Source organism: Macrobrachium nipponense, chromosome 8 (genome assembly GCF_015104395.2).
Source record: "Macrobrachium nipponense isolate FS-2020 chromosome 8, ASM1510439v2, whole genome shotgun sequence".
Classification (NCBI taxonomy): Eukaryota; Metazoa; Arthropoda; class Malacostraca; order Decapoda; family Palaemonidae; genus Macrobrachium; species Macrobrachium nipponense.
The window spans coordinates 57825409-57845408 of NC_087203.1; the positions used below are offsets into that span (position 1 = coordinate 57825409).

Consider the following 20000-nt stretch of genomic DNA (forward strand, 5'->3'; position numbering starts at 1 on the left):
TTAGAAATTATTTCCAGGGTTACGACGCATGTTCTAGGGTTACAACGCCTACAAAGCTGATCTGGCACAATAAATATGACACCAAAAATGCAAAATAATCAATATTTGAAGGTTTTTTTTATGCAAAATGCAATAAGAATGCAGTTTACAGAGTTTTTAATGCACCCAAAGCATTAAAAGTAAGGTTTTCTTAGGATTTTTGATGATGTTCCAGCTTACGACGATTTTTTTTCGGGTTACAACGCATCTCAAGAACGGAACCTCCGTCGTAACCAGGGACTGGCTGTATATTTATATATATATAAATATATAAAATTATCTCAAGTATAAAAGGACCCATTAAAACACTTTGGTAAAGCTAGGACTATATTCGGTGGTCTAACTACCACCCTTGTCAAGCAGTGAATGACAAAAGAAGCTACATTGGAGAAATATATACGTAACTGGGAGAAATACCCTTAGGTGATCCCTGGGGGTCGTTGCTGAGCCGCTGTAGGTTCTGTTAATTGTCTTATCCTCTTCATCGTTTGCCTTAAGGAAGACCACTGTCTATATGGTCAGAATCCCAGGCTCCATTGGAAAGGTTGATCCTATTATCTTGTTGTTTTTTCGGTGAAGATTCAACCATTTGGCATTTGTATCGAAAGCTTCTCTTGTATAGAATTTGGATGAGTTCCAATCCGTTGTATGGTTCATGTATCTATATGATGGAAAATTGCCAAACTATTTTGTGTCCACATCTAACCGAGTTAATGTGGAGTTAATCTCTCTGAGTGTGATTTACTCGTGTATCCATAGTGTAAGTTATTACAGTCCCTAAAGGGAATTTCATGAACTCCTACGTTTTTACAAACTGGTGTCTGCTGGACGTTAATTAATGATTTCCCTATTGTATTTGGATAACAGAAGATGAAAGGGTTGGAGTGGCCTAAGGTTTTTGTGATCTCTCATAAATTGTCCATGTGAGGGATTACGATTTTGTTTGTGCATTTTTCCTTTTCTTTGGGTTTGCTTTATGTATGGCTTTTTTCTATTATGTGCTTGGATATTTTAACAAGATAAGTTGATTTCTGATTGTTTCAAGTTCTAGGGAGCAAATTTTTTCAGAGCTCTAAGAAATAGGTTACTTGCTATGGCCAAGTTTAACTGAAATGCCATGATAGCTGTACGAAAGTGAGAATGTCACTTTTTCTGAAGACAGTGAATTTGTAGTTGTTATTAGTTCTAAAAAGGGGATTTGGTTATTATTTTTCCATTCTACATTAAATTTAATGCTTGAGACTTAGGAATTTAATTTTTGTAGAAAGACATCAAACTCGCCCCATTCACTTTTACAGTATGTTAAGATGTCCACATAACGAAGCCAAATCATATCTGCAGGTTTGATGGGCTTTATAATTACCATTCGAAATACTCCATATATAAGTTTGCTAACAGGAAATGAGCGGACTCCCCATGCTGCCACCGAATTTTTGACAGTAAAAGTCATCTCCAAAGGAAAAGACATTATTAGTGGCGCATGAAGCTAAACAAGAAGGTGAAAAGTTCTCGATAGGCTAAAGGAGGGAAAATGTTTGCCACGCGGTTGGCCAGTTATTTTAATATGAATGAAAAGTACGGTGCTATACATTTAGAAGAAGTGAAATAAGAAAGTGTAGGCATGAGCTACTTCGATACTGCAAAAAACCGTGTCAAACAAGTGAGCTAAAACAATCGTGAGAATGAAATCTGCACTGGTGTACTGGATAAAGGACTGCCGGAAGAACATACCCCTTTACTCCAACATCATTCGCGAGAAAGCGCAACAACTCTGTCATCAGTTATCAGCTGCTACGGAAAGCAATGACGTACAGGCATAGGAAGGCGGTGATGTAGATGCACGGGAAGGCGATGAAGAAGGGGAATGATAGATAACCTTGCATCTGAAAGAAGAAGAGGAGGAAGGCTACAACTGGGGCCATCATCAGCTGTTCAAGGTTTTCAGGCAAGCAAAGGATGATTCCACTGGTTCCACCTAAAGCGTGTTCCTCTACATGGGGAAGCAGCATCTGTGGACAAAGAGGCGGCCGCAAAATATCCCGAGACCCAAGAAGATTCTGCAGGAGAAGGGCTACTATCCAGAACAGGTGTTCAATATGGATGAGACTGGCCTGTTCTGGAGGATGCCTTCCCAACATATTTAATGGATTCCAGGGACAGAAGGATAGGGTTACTCTCCTACTGTATGCGAATGCAGCTTGCCTTATGCTGAAACCAGGCCTCATTGACAAGACTGCAAACCCCATGGGACTCAAGAATAAAAACAAGCATTGCTGCCTGTGTTCTGATGCATAATTACAAGGCCTGGATCACCAAAGTCCTTACAGCGTACTGGTTCCATCAAAGCTTCATCTCAAGTCAGGCAATATAGTAAACTCCTGATATTCGCAGACTCACGTATTTGCGGATTTTTCTATGGACTAGTATATGTATACCCATTATTTGCAAAACATTTTCCTATTCGATGTATCTTTCACTGAAAAATATTAAGAAATTACTGTATTTCATATTTTAGACTAATGCACTTTTTGTGATAAAACTAAAATATTCAGGGATACATATTTTCAAAGGTTTGTTTACCTATCAGAATAGGCAGTTCTAAGCGATTTTTAGAGGAGTTATAAGTATTTGGGGGGTGGGGGCTAGTACACATCCCCTACGAATATGGGGGTCTACTATACCTGGGCGACTTAAACATGGAGTTCAAGTTGTTGCTGATTATGGATACTACTGGTGGCCACCCTCTCAATCTTATTACGAGGGAGTCCAGCTAAGAGTTCCTCCATACCCAACCCACCTCTCTCCTCCAGCCTATGGACCAGGGCATGATCCGTGCCTTCAAGACACTGTACACTGCGAACTCCCTCCAACACCTTGTTGCTGCAATGGACCTTGACAGTAAATTTATGCTGAAAGAGAATTGGCATAAATTCATAACTGCCCTGTGTCTGTCCATCATCAACTGGTTGCTGAAGGACATGAAGAAAGACCCTGAATGCATGCTGGAGTAAGTTGCTGGATTGTGTCCATAATTTTACGGGCTTCTCTCCTGAGGAAATTCAGCATTCGGCCATTAATAAGTTGGCCCATTTGGCAAGGATTATTGGTGGTGAAGGCTCTGATGATATCACTGAGGATGAAGTCAGCACAGCACCCTCATTGATACCATACTCTGACAGACCAGGATTTGAAGACCTGATGAAGTCTGCCAGCGAGGAAGAACAAACGCCAGGTTCAGGAGAGGGACAGGACGAGGGCCTGACTTTGGAATGTCTGTCCCAAATTAGAATGATCAAGGATAAGCAGGAGTTTGTTTCAACATGGGATCCTACGGAATGCTCTTTAAGTTTTCAAATATCCTTGATATTGGCATTGGAGCCCTATAATCAAGAGCTCATCACCATGAAGAAGCAACAACTGCCAATCATGATGTTCATCACAAGTATGAAGAAGGACCCTCCAAAGCTTCCTGCAAAACCCCTTAAGTAGTGCCTCCCAAAGCATTACCTGAAGGTGAAGAGGCACCTCAAAGATGTAGCTCCTCTGCTTAGCTGTGCAGTCATCTTCATCGCCATCCATTGGACTGCACAGCTGATTCATCACCATCGTCTTTAATCAACATTCACCACTGGTGAGTACCCTATTTATGTATGTTGTACTAGTATGTATAAAACTTTCTTTACTGTTCATACATATTTTTTGTTTCTCTCTCTCTCTAGTTGATTTATATACATAAAAATGCTTCCCGTGTAAAAATATAATGGACGGCTTAAATAGTAACTGTATGAAAGAAAATTTGCATGGCTGAATACTTGGGGGGGGGGGGGGGGGGGGGGGGGGGGGGGGGGGGGGGGGGGGGGGGGGGGGGGGGGGGGGGGGGGGGGGGGGGGGGGGGGGGGGGGGCTGGATTATTTTCACACATACGCAACTAAGTCACACAGTACGTCATATATTTTTAACCATACAATTTTGAAGAATTACTTTGAAATGATATTAACATTATTTTAAATGATTAATGCAGTAATAGGATAATAGTTAAATGCATATTTGATAAAGGATGGTATTTTTAGGGATACTTTGTGTTAGAACTTTCAAGATAGGCAGTTATAAAGATTTGTTTACAGGAGTTCTAAGTATTCACGGATTCTAGGTATTTGTGGTTGGGGGGGGGGGGGGGTGTCTGGTAGGCATCCTTCATGAATACAGGGGTCCACTGTACAGCCAACTATGAGGGGAAGACAACCACCGAAAAATTCCTTAAGCTGGACCAAGTAAAGACTGAGAAAACATATGGAGCAATCCAATATCACACAAAAACATTGAACACTGCTTCAGGAAGTCATGGCAGAGGAAATGGGAGAATAAAACAAAGGACTCACCAAGATCACGACACACTCAGACAGCAACTGAAAAAATGCCCAACTAGAAAGCCCCAGGTCCTGATGAAGTCTATGGATACTGGCTCAAAAACTTCTCAAGGCCCCTACACCATTGCAAAACAACTCCAGCATTCTATCACAAACTACCATGCACCCCAGATGGATGACCACAGGGAGAACTATCATCGTGAAAGGCTATACAACTGCCTAGGTCCTAGGGGATACTAACACCAACCCCACCAACAAAAGTTGCTAAAGGAATGTAAGGGAACAAAAGACCAGTTTCTGATAGACAAAATGGTAATGCAGCAATAGTAAGAGAAGAGGAACCAACCTAAGCTAGCATGGCATAGATTAACTACAAGACAGCCTTTGACATGATACCAAACACATTGCTAATAGAATGCCCGATAATAAATGGAGCACAGGAAAACACCATCAGTTTCCTAAAAAAAAAAAAATACAAAGTGCAAGTGAAATACAGTACTTACAAGCTCTGGGGTAAAACCAGCAGAGGTTAACATCAGGAAAGGAATCTTTCAAGGCAACTCACGTTTCCCCACTACTCTTCATAGTAGCCAACATTCCCGTGACATAAGTGCTGCAGAAGATGGACACTGGGTACTAACTCAAGAGAGGAGGCAACAGAATTATCCATCTGATGTCATAGATGACATCAAGCTGTAAAATAAAAGCACCAAGGAAATAGATACCCTAATCCAGATATCAAGGATTGTATCTGGGGACATCAGGATTGTAGTTTGAAATAGAAAAATGCACCTTGGTTAACATATAAAAAGGGCAAAGGGGCAAGAACTGAAGAGATAAACCTACCCGATGGGAATATCATCAAACACATAGATGACACAGGCTACAAAAACCTGGGAATAATTGAAGAGGAGAGAAACATGATGAAAGCCATATACACATGGGTGGGCATTTACCAGTAATCAGATACAGCACAGTAGTGGAGTGGACAAAAGGCTGAACTCCACAGCATAGTAAACCAAAAAACTAGGAAACACATGACAATACACAAAGCACTACACCCAAGGGAAAGTACAGACAAACTAGTATACATAACACAAAAGGAAGGTGAGGGAGTGTTTACTATGCATAGAGGATTGCGTCAACATCGAGAGCAGAGCAATGGGGCAAAACCTGAAAACCAGTGAAGACAAGTGGTTAAAGATTGCATGGGAAGAAGGATTGATAAAAGCAGATGAAGACCCAGAAACTTAAAGACAGAAGAATGAAAAACAGAACAGAGGAATGGCACAGCAAACCAATGCACAGACAGTACATGAGACAGACTAAGAACTGGCCAGCAACGAATCATGGCAATGGCTATACCATATGCAGGAGGTGCAATATGAAATATGAGACCATAAACCACAGGAAGCAAATGTCTGGTGCTTGCACAGAACCAGTATTAAAGAAGCATGATTCAGTAGCAAAAGCCCTCCACTGGAGCCTGGGCAAGAACACCAGCTAGCTTGCAATAATAAGCGGTACGAACATCAACCTGAGTGAGTGATAGAAAACCATCAGGCAAAGATCCTCTGGGACTACGGTATCAGAGCAGATATGGTGATACGTGCCGCCAATAGACCAAAACTTGATGCTGACTGACAAAATCAAGAAGAAAGTTACACTCACTGATGGCGTAGTACCATGGGACACTGGAGTAGGTGAGGAAAAAAGCTATAAAAATTGTTAAGTATCAAGACCTGAAAATAGATATAAGGATATGGGATATGCCAGTGAAAAATTGTACCCATAAACGATCCCAATATCCCTGAAAAGGAACCTGGAAAAAACTAGATGCCAAAGTAGCTCCAAGACTCAAGCAGAAGAGTGTGCTATTAGAACCAGCACACACAGTGAGAAAAGTGCTGGAATCCTAAGAAGGCAGGATGCAACCTGGAATCCCACACTACAAATACCACCCAGTCGAATAGGATGACTGAGAGACAATAAAATAAATAAATATAATAATAATAATATAGTTAGCTGCATATTGTTTTTTAGTGCACTTCAATTAATATTCCCAATCATTTTTAGTAAGTATCCTTATTTCAAGATCTTGATTTACTAAATTTGTTGAGCCTTTTGTTTAGATCATCTAATCTTCTTCCAGCTAAATATTTTTGTTTTATTTATTTCTGATAGAATATCAGACCATTTTGGTAGTCTATATGATGAGGTGGAAACTGGAGTCTGGCTTTTTCAGCAGAGTTATTTGCATATTTTCATAATAAAATTATTAGTTTTCTTTGTGGCCACCTAGATATTCAAAAGGATGCATTTTATTGTGTGCAAATGGTATATTTCCTAGTCAGCTTTATGAGTGTTACAATGAGGAATGTTTAGTTGGATTGTTTTGTTACAAGTGAAATTAAAATTTGAAAATGAACAATAATGTACAGATCATCATGTTTCATACATATCTACCTTCTATGTTGGATGAGAAAAGTGTGACATCCTCTGATAACAAAGAATCACATGCTTCTGAGAATATATGTGTTTACTCTGCTGTCAGTGAGAAAGCAAAAACTACTTGAACTAATCTTCTCAACATTTGCTGCAAGATTCAGTGATGTACAATTGTAATCTCAAGTTAAAGTGGTCCCATGAGATTACTTATTAATAATTACAAATTGGATGGATGGATTATGAATTTTAGGGACAAGCCCAAGCAAATTACTTTGTTACAATTTTCATTTGGTCAATTGTGGATATAGTAGATTGCAGTTTCTATGTTACCTTCTTCTGGCGTAGTCACTGGTAAATACTTGCCTGTGGATGGTACCATTTGCTATTCATTATACTAATGGTTCATGATTTTTGAGGAAATGCTACACTTCTCCAATGTGTAATCTGGACTGAATACCATATACTTTCCACAGCATTATACGTATAACTATTGAATGGCTTTGTAAGATAAGGTGAGATTTTCATGATTTACAAAATATGTTCTACCATTTATCTTATTAGTGAATATTTCTCTATGAAAAAACACTGTGAATAGGCAAATTTTCCTTGAACAATGTGGATATATGTTCCACTGAATAATCTGCAAAACTGGAACCACAAATCGGCGAGGGTTCACTGTACTTGCTTTTCTTGTGATAAAACTATTAAAATACTCAAGTATAAGCATTTTTAGAGGGTTTTAACTATCAAAATAGGCAGTTATAAGCAATTTTTAGGGGGGGTCAAGTATTCGTGGATTTTAGCTATTGCGTAGTGGGTTTGTAGTATGCATCCTCTGCAAAAGCAGGGTTTGACTGTACTGCATTACTTATGCATGTGTCATTTCCTGTTCCTGTCTGTGGTATTATAGCATTAATTTTTTTATCGTAAGTACTAGTGATGGGTTGATCGCTACATCATATTGGTCGTTAGTTTCTTTTTCTAATAGATAATCTTTTTTTTTTTGAAGTGGATCCTCTAATGAATGGTTTATTATTTTGTGATTCTGATGGACTAATTTTATTTTGTTTTCTCGATACCAGTCATCACATTTATTTCTTATTTTGGTTTGATGAATTAGTTTCACTATACGGTGAACCCCATGTATCCGTGCACTCCTTATTCGCGGACTCAGTATTCGCAGATTTCTCTCGGAACATATACCCCCATTATTTGCGGAAAATTTGCCTATTCGCGGTATTTTTCCTACAAGAAATACCACAGTTTCCTGTTTTTTTTTATCAAATTTAACATAAAAATGTATTTTTATGAATTAAAACTACTAAAAAACCTGGTATACAAATTTTTAGTGGTGTTTTCTTGATTTTTACCTAACAATAGGCAGTTTTAAGCAATTTTGTAGGGGCTTCAACTATTTGCGCGCGGGAGGGTGTCTGGTACCTATTCCTCGTGACGAGGGGAACACTGTAGTCTTCAGTATTTTGTTTCTTGTTTTATGGGGAGCTCTTTCTATGCTATCCTCTTATTATCTTGAAGTTCAGAAACACTGAATCGAGTGTTTTCCCCCTAACTCTTATCTGATGTCATCGTCAATTTCCTCAACTTCCATTTGCAATATCTTATCATGTGTTTGAGTCCTTAATGTTACATTCTTTTTGGATTGTATTTTTTTCAACTACTCTTTAATATCTTTTATCACAAACTTTTTGCTATCATGCTATCATTAAACCCTTTTTAAGCCCTCATTAAATTAACTCACCAGCCTCACCTGTCTGACCAGCTCCAAACCCAATGAGAAGTTAACATCCATACAATAGCACTTCCGGTTGCCAGTTGCCAGTTAAGTCAATGCAAAACAATATTTGATTATACTATATGGAGAAATAAAATACACCTGAAACGTACAAGATCATGCATTATTCCAAAATGATAGGTAATAAGGAGAGGAGAAGACTGCACAGAATGGGAAACATCTGCAAATGATAGACCTAAGGGGTATCTGAAATTTGAGTTTAACATGAGAAAAAAGTGTAGGGCAAAAACAGTTCCTAAACAGACATGTGGAACTGTCAGCTACAGCAGAAACATAACAGCCTAATAAGAAACAACAGTTTAAAGAGAGAAGATATATTAGTATAAGCGAGGAGTGACTGACAAGCTTTACTCCTGGTTCTGTTAACATCTGAAATATAAAGAGCAATTACTTGATATTCTCAGAAATCTATAGGGAGAACAAGCAGACATACGCAAGATAAGATGGGAGATCACACATTGATCTTCCTGTATGGAATCTGTACTGGTTATCAAAGGGAAGGTCATGAGGTTACAACATGGAAAACCAGCTGGATGGTTGATACTGGTCACCCTTAATACAAAAAGGCTGAATAAATGAGAGTTCATGTGATATGAGGATACATACACATAATTACAATGATGAGAAAAATATGAGAGGATACAAGGGTGAGCTCATCTGCAAGAACTGAGAAATCTATACTGTATACAAAATTTGCATAATGAAATTTTATGAGAAAATAGTTTTAGTGAAATGTTCACTTGCAAAAATCACTGAACTTTACTTATCCACCAGTTTTACAATAGATGGGAATTACGTTGTGACTCCGTACAACAGATTTAATGAGAACCTAATATAAGAATCACAAAACTTAAGTAACATGATTCGATTAAGATCCTAAAATTTTACTAAAATACCAGAGACAAATACCACATAACAATGCAATCATACTTCCTGAGTTTAGAAACCAGCAAATATTTAAATAAACACTTAATAAAGATAAATTAAAAGTGTTTATAAAAATCAGAGATCTCCATATAAATGTTTATTAAACCACAAAGCCCTCCATATTATCTAGGGCTAACATCTCATCTGAACACAATCTTTTACAAATTATCCTTGTCAGACATAAAAGTGCTCTCTCAATGATACATGGAATCTTTTTCATTTTTTGTCAGTTAAAATTTATGGTAATAAAAAATCCTCCATGTACACTACTGTTAAATATTCCTTGGCACAATAGTAAATATACTTTGATTTTTTTTATTTAACAGTCCTACAAAAGACAACTGCACCACATTTTCCTGGGTTTCTTATTGCCATGAACATCTAACACAAAGTTTCAAATAAAGAAGAATTAGCCTTTCCGTTGAATTCCTCAACAATATTGTCTACAGTTTGCATATCGTCTTTCAGCACACCACAACAGCCTGAAGGGCATCCTGTTGCTTTGCAATATATAGTTGTTATGTCCTTTTCTTTGTCCCCAACCAAACCAATAGCTGTGGATTTCCTCTCGAGTTCCCTGGTTTGACAGACATCTGCGCCATGAGCTCATTCAGGCAGCCCTGGAACAAAAAATTCAGTCAAAATGACATAACTAAGCCAAGCAATATGGGCCTCCCCTCTATTATCACATCTGGTGGAAGGTTACCACTTATAGCATTTCAAGCAGGACATGATTGATACCTCTCTAAAAAGTTCTTGGTATTAGCCCTTTGGTTTTTAGCTTTAAATGCTCTCTGCCTTTTACTTTTCATTTGGTCACTTTGGTCTCTTCCACTCTACCTGTCCAGATTCTTTTGAGTTCACCTTTCACATAATTTAAAGACAAACCTTTTAGATGAGTCCCTTCAAGAGCCTACAAATGTTCCTGTGTGATTTAGTTGATCTAAATACAGATACACTGACCTTGCAATATACACATCTTAAGTTCCATAAGTTCAAAATAAAGTAAACTAAAAGCTCCTACATTAAAGACAAAAAATTTAAAACAATACACGGTGATGCAGGCGCATCTTGCTGTCTATATTGCTTTTTTATCTTGTATGCACTAAACCATATTGCAATAATGCAGGAATGCAATCTTAAATTCACCTCAAAGAACAAAAAAAAAAATGACCTAAATAACCACAATATCAATATAATTGGAGAACATTGACAGAGCAATTACTTAATTGATAACCACAAGGATGTTATCAGTGGGTAAGGCTTATATGCTTACTTGATGGGGCTAAGTTCATTCATCACTCGTAATCCTTTCAGGTGGGAATAGGTATTGTGTATCTGACAATCAAAAATATTTTTTGGGAAACAAAAATGTTAAAAGGTATATATTTGTAAACTGACAAATTTTTAATTAATTTATATTTTTCTTAACAACACTGCGGTCTTAACGTAAGGGAAAATTCTCTAGTGCCTGCTGGAGTCTGCATGAGGGAGAGAGAGAGAGAGAGAGAGAGAGAGAGAGAGAGAGAGAGAGAGAGAAACGGTATCAACAAGAGTTAGCCAAGATGGTGGAAAACAGGAGGGCACAGCTGACCTCCCTTAACTCATCCCAGCAACAATGCATGTTTCCTTTAGCCCAGGTAACTAAATGTGTGTTGGCTTGAATTGGGCAATAAATGTTCAGACTACAGGTTTGCTTGTGATGGAAAATACAAAACTGATTTCAAATTTGTCATGTTCATTACAGAACGAAACCTTTGGTTCTTAACATAAGGGAAACTTAATCTTGGAGGGAGGATAGTGAAAGCCTCTCAGAACTGCCCCGAGGTTCAGTGTACCTGGGATCACTTTCTGCCAAAGTAGGGCCACAGGAAGGAGCCATATACCTCTAATCTGTTAAGTATAAGCTTATTCAGCAGCCAGCAACCAGATATCTGGGTTAAGAGACAATGTGAACTCCTGTTATGTTGTGTCTTGTAGGAATACGTATAAGGAACCTGTGATTGTCAGAGACATCAAAGCTTGTTAGCCACCAACCTTGATTGTTGCTATTTCCTCTCTCCTCCTGTAACAGAGGAGGGACTTGCTTCCATATATATAGTTTGTACCGTGTAAAAACAATAAAAAACCACTATACAGTGGGCCCCCTTCCCCCTTATTCGCGTTCTCCGGATTCGCGGATTTTTCTCTGGACCATATCTACCCATTATTTGCGGTGAATTCGCCTATTTGCGGGATTTTTCCGATGATAAATAATCACTAATTAGTGTATTTTGATGTTATTTTCATGCCTAAATACATTTTATGATACAAAAACATGATTTACTAATTTTAAAATATTAATATTGATCAAATCTGTATTAGTAAGTTTAATACGATTAAATGAATACACATAATAATAATAATTCTCTCTCTCTCTTACAGAGATGTATGCTTTTTGTATGATAAAATGATTTACTAATTTACAATATTAATATTTACAATTCTCTCTCTCTCTCTCTCGCTCTCTCTCTCTCTCTCTCTCTCTCTCTCTCTCTCTCTCTCTCTCTTACAGAGATGTATGTCTTGGATGATAAATAAATGATTTACTAATTTTCAAATATCAATATTAATGTAAACAGCAATAATATAAATTCATTAAAGAAAATACTAAAGTGAATTAGCAAGATTTTAGTTTATAAATAAAAAAAAATATGTAAGAATGAAAGAAAATGCATTTTACCCCGTGTCTTGTCCTTTGAAACTCCACGCAAGCCAAGCTGAGTTGGCTGGGTCCAACAACTGTGTTGCTCTCTCAGGATCATGTAAATTCTCTCTCTCTCTCTCTCCTCTCCTCTCATCGTCTCTCTCTCTCTCTCTCTCATCTCTCTCTCTCTCTCTCTCTCTCTACGAGTGAGAGAATTTCTATGGATACATGTGTGTTTATTATATTTTTGCAAAATAATAATAGTAATATAACTAATTTCAAAATTCATTGTGATAGTATTTTAAGAGTACAGGCAGTCCCCCGGGTTACGACGGGGGTTCCGTTCTTGAGACGCGTCGTAAGCCGAAAATCGTCGTAAGCCGGAACGACGCTTGGAAATATGTCTTAAACTAATAAAAACTTATAAAAACCTTACTTGTAATCCTTTGGTTACACTACATGTTGTTTCCTGTAGTTTTATGTACAACCTGGAGTTATTTTCATAAAAGAATGCTGGTTCTTGAAGGTAAAAACTATTGTAATCCTCTGGTGACACTACATTCTTGAAGTTTTATGTACAACCTGGAGTGATTTTGCCAAATCTTGAGGGCTACAAGAACAGCTGATTACTATTTACGTATCATATAGACTAATTAAAGTAAACGTATCTTTTAAATAGGCTTATTATAGTATCACAAACATTTCCTGCCATGAGGTCAGAGGCCGTTTAATGAAATGAACACTTCTCTGTCCTATCTGTTCAGAAAATAAACGTTACGTCAATCCCCGAGACCATTGTTGCCAAAGCCTCTCTCTCTCTCTCTCGTCTCATCTCTCTCTCTCTCTCTCTCTCTCTGCTCTCTCTCTCTCTCTGATCAAATTATACTGGATAATGTCTCTCTTTGGATACTTCGATTTTGCCAAATCTTGAGGGCTACAAGAACAGTTGATTACTATTTACGTATCATATAGACTAATTAGAGTAAAGGTATCTTTAAATAGGCTTATATTATTAGTATCAACAAAATATTTACTGGCATGAGTCAGAGGCCGTTTTAACGAAACGAACACTTATCCTCTGTCCTTAACTCGGAGCGTCGGAAGACCGCCTCTCTCTCTCTCTCTCTCTCTGATCAATTACTGGATAATGTCTCTCTTTGGATACTTGGAATTTGCGTTGTTATCTAACCTAGAAACTTCGTTTTGTTATTATTACTGGAAACAAGCAATGATTTTTTCATTATTTGCGCTTTTGGACTGTTATATGTAAACTTTGCGCACTGCAAGCTAGTATGTATTCATTCGCTCGGAAACTAGTTCCGCATATGAGGCATCACTAAAAAACATCGAAAAATACGACATAAAAGTGTCGAAAATCATCATAACCTCAAAATTTTTGTTTTGTTGTAATCTAACCAGAACTTATTTTTATTAATATACTGTGCTAAACTATAAAGGATTTTTTAGTCATAGTTGGTAGTTTTTTAAAAGCGTCGTTAACTCGGAGCGTCGGAAGCATCAGCGTCGTAACCTCGGAACAAGCGTCGTAACCCAGGACGGATTTTTCCATTGAATATTTAAGAAAAAGCGTCGTAACCTTGGAACGTCGTAAGCCGGAACCAGTCGTAACCCGGGGCGGGATCGCCTGTACAATAATCTATCCATTTCAGTCTTTAAATAAGGCTAACCATCTCTCTCTATCTCTCTCTCTCTCTCACTCTCCGTCTCTCTCTCTCTCTCTCTTCTCCTCTTTCCACACGAGATACTAGTATGTCCTAGTGGTAACTCTCGCCCTCTGTTTGAGCTGGAAATGTATGTACAGGCAGTCCCTGGGTTACGACGGGTTCGGCTTACAATGTTCCGAGGTTAAGGCGCTTTTAAATTATATTCATCAGAAGTTATTTCCAGGGTTACGACGCGTGTTCCAAGGTTACGATGCCTACAGCGCTCATCTGGCAGAAGAAATATGACATCAAAAATCCAAAAACATCAATATTTGAATTTTTTTTTGATGAAATATCAATAAGGATGCAGTTTACATAGTTCTGAATGTATCCAAAGCATTAAAAGTAAGGTTTTCTTAGGATTTTTGATGATGTTCCATCTCAAGAACGGAACCCCCGTCGTAACCCGGGTACTGCCTGTATAAGTATATCTTTACGGACATTACTACATTTTATGGCAAAATAATAATAATAGTTTACAAATAATATTACGTTTAATGAGATTAAACAGTAACAATAACATTCTCTCTCTCTCATGTATATTTATTTGTTTTGTAGTGTAAATAAATGATTAACCTTTTAACTAATTTTCAAATATTAATAAGATTAATTAAAAATAGCGATTCCCAGTCTTTTTATCCACTTGGAGGAAGGTAAGCGGAGGAGTAAATGACAGCTTGATATACGAATTGCGGAGGGAAAGGAGTAGAGTTTATTTTCTCTCTCTCTCTCTCTCTCTCTCTCTCTCTCTCTCTCTCTCTCTCTCTCTCTCTCTCCATTATTATTCTCTATGTCTCAGAAATAATTCATAATTTTACTCTTGACGGCCAGATACATGATGTTGCCATTCAATGCTCTCTCTCTCTCTCTGTTATTGGCTGTATGTACATATTTTTAATGTTAAGATTGATTGATTGATTGATGCAAAAAAAGTACCATGGCGTCCCAACAACTTAGGTCATAGACGCCGGAAATATACCGTTATGTAATTAAAAATTAAATAGATAATAAATAAGTAAAAAAATTAAAAATGTTCTTATATACACTTAAGTTTCAAGTATGATATAATTTATACTTTACTACAAACAGTTATAACTTGTAGGAAGCCTGCTTCCTCCACAAACCTAAAAATATCACTTGCCTGACTAATAATATTCCTTCCAAGTACCCTGGAGAGAGGTATTCACCTTCCTCATTACGGCACTCGGAGAGGAAACGCTCTCTTATGTACTGAAGACTGGGACATTCGACCAGCACGTGTCGCACAGTCAGAGGAACTAGGCAGTCATCACAGAATGGCTGGGGATGTCCAGCCATTAAATAACCATGTGTTAGGTGTTTGTGGCCAATCTTAACCGGCAAAGGGCCGTTTCTCATCTCGACATTTTGCTATAATAAAACAAAAGGAATTGCCGATCTCATAATTTCCAACATCTTTTGATTGTTTCTCTACTAAATTTTTCCCATATATTTTGCCATTTCTCTCTGGCTTTTTTTTGTATGTAATGGGAAAAAAATCTCTAAATGGTAATGCAATATTTCTTTGTGGACCTCATCATGAATTGCCCTTTTCACTAGCTTATCAGCCTTTTCGTTTCCAGCTACTCCTGTGTGCGCTGGTATCCAACAGAAGCGTTTACGGTTTTCCTTTTTCGGTTAACTAAAAACAACCATTCTAAAATCTCTAAAATCAGAGGATGTTTTGAATAAAAATTCATGGCTTGAATCGCACTTAGAGAATCTGTGAAAATAGTAAAACTGTTATCTTCACAAGTAAAATTTTCTTAATTGAACTAAAATGGCATATAACTCAGCTGTAAAAATAGAGCAACAATTAGGTAATGATCCGCAGAGTTCAAAATTTGGAAAACTGCTCCTTAGCCAACACCAGTATCAGATTTGGAACCATCAGTATAGTATATACAGATAAACACTTTCATGCTGAGATGCATGCTCTAAAAAAGTAAGTCGCATCACTTCCTCTGATATATTCTTCTTGGATGAATTAAAGTAGTTACAATATGTAAAATAAGGTAGCTTCCAAGGTGGGATTACTGAAAACTTGAAAGACAGAACACGAGTAATGGTTATGTTTAAATTGGTCATGATTTCCTGTGCTCTGAAGGCAAATGGGTGTGGTATTTTTGAATGGTCTCTAAAATAAGGAAAATATCTTCAATTTCTGGCTGCAATGCTAGCTAAAGAATTTGGAAGTCTCTGGAACCTAATCCAACTTCGCACCAGCAAAGTCTGGAAATGGAGATCCAGAGGAAGCTCTCCAGCATCCACTAACATACTTTCAATGGGAGAGATCTGAAAGCTCCTGTAGAAATCCGAATGCCTGCATGATGAACAGAATAAAGAGCTTTTAATTTATACAAAGGGGCAGATGAAGCACTTTGCAACCATAAACTAACTTTGGTAAAATAATAGCTTTGTATAATCTGAGGAGCTGTGTTCGGTCAGCACCCCATGAAGTATGAGATAATACTCATAACCCTTAAACGCCGATTGGACGTATTATACGTCAACATAAATTGTCTGTTGCATGCTGGGAGCTCACAGATCAAGGCGTTGTTTTGTTTACAATTGTTACCCAGGCGCGCAAGGGTGAATTTCTTTCTTCTCGCACTAAAAAACATCAGCGACACATCTCAGAAATTATTTCGTCACTTTGACATAATTTTTGCACCATTTATATTAGCTGTTACATGGAGTATTATATATGAAAATGTGTGCAATTTTATGTAGAATACAACTAAAAACCACTCATGGTTGTAGCTTTCATCAGTTTTGAAATATTTTTTATATAAATAACAATAAGTTGCCAAAATTTCAACCTTCGGTCAACTTTGACTACCGAAATGGTCGAAAAACGTAACTGTAAGCTAAAACTCTTATATTCTAGTAATATTTAATCATTTACCTTTATTTTGCAACAATTGGAAGTCTTTAGAACAGTATTTTGATTTATGGTGAATTTATGAAAAAAACTTTTTCCTTACGTCGGCGAGGTAACTCTTCCGAAAAAATCATAAATTTTTTAGTCCGATTGTCGTAATGTTTTCAAATTCTAATTTCAATTTTAACAAAACAATCTAACTAACCATTCCTCATTGTAACACTCATAAAGCTGACTAGGAAATATACCATTTGCACACAATAAAATGCATCCTTTTGAATATCTTGGCAACCCAAAAGAAAACTAAATAATTTTATTATGAAATATGTAAATAACAACAACAACATGTCCCACCATGAAACAGGTTTGCGCACAAAATTACCAGACATTCTTGGGATTGATTGGAGGCCTGCTACGTAACGTAGTAGTAATAATTTCAATAGCATCATCATTATTGGATTGGAAATTCTTCTGCCGTAGCATCAACAGAACTTTTTTCAGTAGAAATATGCCATTTGGCTTTTCCTATATTCCATTTTGGTAGTCTAGATACTGGAGGACTTTGGGCAAGACTAATAATAATTGGGAAGTGGTCACTGGTATAACGATCATCCATTACCTCCCAACTAAAGTCAATAATTGAATCTTCACTGCATATTGACAAATCGATTGCGATAAAGTTCCAGTTTGTACGTGGAAATGGGTTGGTTCTCCAGTATTTAATATCCCTACACTTAAGTCATCAAGTTATTGAGGATAGATGGTTTCCTCTTTGGGTGCTGACTATATCACCCCACACGGGGTCTCGAGCATTCATATCACCTAATACCAGATATGGTGTAGGTAGCTGGTTAACCAGTGAAGTAAAGTCTTCTAGGAAAGGCAATACCAGGGGGTAAATACACACAGCATATGGTGTATTTTTCGTTCTAAAATACTTGTATAGCTACTGCTTGCAAGTTAGTTTGTACATATTTGAAACTGGTATGTGGGATGTCCACTGCAGATCATAAGTAGTGGCACCCCCATGGCTTCTGTTGTAAGGAATATTTTCTGAATGGTATGGAGAAAATTCCTTTGGACAGGAATGTATGATTGTCCAGCATAGTTTCTTGAAGTGCGACACAAATTGGATTGAAGTCATGAATTAGTACTTTTAATTCTTCCCATTTACTTCTAAGCCCTGACAATTCCAGTGAATGATGGATGAAAACTTTGTTATATTTTGGGTCCTCTGACTTGATTGGTGCCTTTGGATTAGTTTTTGGGATCGTTTGTCCAGAGATTGGGATGATTTCTTGGAATCGTCCCAATTTTTTTTGTTAGTGGGAGAGAACTGGTGGAGACTCATCTTTTGTTTGAGGAGTCCTTTCCCATATATTGAAGATTTTAAGGGGTGGGTGCCCAGTCTTAAAATGACAGATGGGCTGCAAGAATTTGAAGGAGGAGCTGTCGGCTCCTCTGTCTTAGGTGAAATGTTTTTATTGGAGTCTCCAGAAAGAAGTAATGGAGTGGCTAATAGCTCCTCAGAGGTATATGGTAAGGCTGCCATTGGAACCTCTAAGGTTGATGTTGGAGATGGACTCAAAGGTCCATCTAGGGTGGAGGAACTTTGTTCCGCTCTTGAGAAGACAATGGATCCGAGATGACTGTCTCAAGCTGTCTACTCTAAGGTTTAGGCTTTTACTATTAGGAAGTATAATACAATCCTCACTTCGAGATCTCTTGTTCAATTGAGTTCTAGGATTTGAATTATTATTTGATGAATTGTTTTGATTTCTCTTCTTTTGGTGACTGCAGCAAAGGTGCGAATTCATGGGTTAAAGCTGCTTGCTACCTTCTCTTTTTCTTCAAAGAAACTAATAAGTTCTTTGGTCTTGACAGCCATTGTTTCTTTCAAAGAGATATCTCTCGCATTTTTTATCTGATGCTGGATGTTCTCCTCCACAATTCACACATTTTGGAGCATTGCTACATGGTCAATGCAATTCCTGTCCATAGTTTACATATATTTCAACCTCACCCTTTGCTTTCCTATGGCAAGATGTATTTACTGGCCATAACATTTGGCAGTGAAAACATCGCTTAGGTGAAGGAATATGGCCTAACTTTAAATTGATATCAAGCCACTGAAAGTATCTCTGGAGTTTCAAGGAATTAAATGTTAGAATTAATAAAGGCTGTGGACAGAGTATTCCATTTTCTTTTTTCATTAATCTCTTGACCTCTGTAACATTTTGATCTTTTTAATTCTTTTAATAACTTCTCCTCAGAAAATTTCATTAGAGCTTTCAAGAAAATGACACATCTGCTCTGGTTATAAGTTTTATGAGGCTCACATTTAATCTTGTTACCACTAATTGTTTCAATTTCTTTCACCTTGCTGCTTTCAGATGGTGACTGTACCTCTATCAATAAATGCCCTTTGACCTAAGGAGGAAATTTTAGGCTTTCTGCCTAAACATGTAACTATTTATATATATATATTTAAAAAATATCTAAATCTTCTATATTGCCTTCTTCTAAGGACCAAGTTAAAAATTTATCATATGCAGCAGGCTCAAACACACCTGGCATCACTTCAATTGACCTAAGCTTCCTATTTTATTCCTTGTTTAGATTTTTCCTCAACCAAAACTATACTGGTTTGGGATTAGAAGGAGTATAGGGGAAGGGGCCATTGTTACCAACTAGATCCCTTTCCAAGAGGCTGTACCGTACTGTCCTTTTCCGAGCAAGAGGTTGTCATTGGTGTTTGGGAGGGGTTTATATTGGTTTGCCATAAAACGAGGATAATTAATTTCGTCCAGGCTGGGGTACCTTTCACCAGGAGGCCCAACCTTGGGGGGGAGCAAAAACTGTCACACACAAGGTAACTGCGCCTGGGACCCCTCACCTGGATATACGCCACACCCACATTGCTTAAAGGTCGTCAGTCCGTCGAGATCAGACCCAGCACTGTGGGTATGGCTGACATAAAAATTTCCCCTCGCTCGACCACGTCAGGTACTTTCTTTTTACGGTGGAGTGGCATGCCGTCCAATTCCACCCTCCATCTAGTTAGAAGAGCAGTCAATTCAGTAATCCAATAGCA

At 37.7% G+C, this 20000-nt stretch overlaps 1 long non-coding RNA gene across 1 annotated transcript in view; it reads right to left on the bottom strand.

Moving 5' to 3' along the window:
* Positions 1 to 10116: 10116 nt before the first annotated feature.
* The window catches only part of LOC135223270 (uncharacterized), a 23739-nt gene continuing 13855 nt past the window's right edge, over positions 10117 to 20000 (bottom strand). The window contains exon 3 of the long non-coding RNA XR_010316450.1: positions 10117 to 10214. This is a non-coding gene — a long non-coding RNA (uncharacterized LOC135223270). The remainder of the gene's footprint in view (positions 10215 to 20000) is intronic.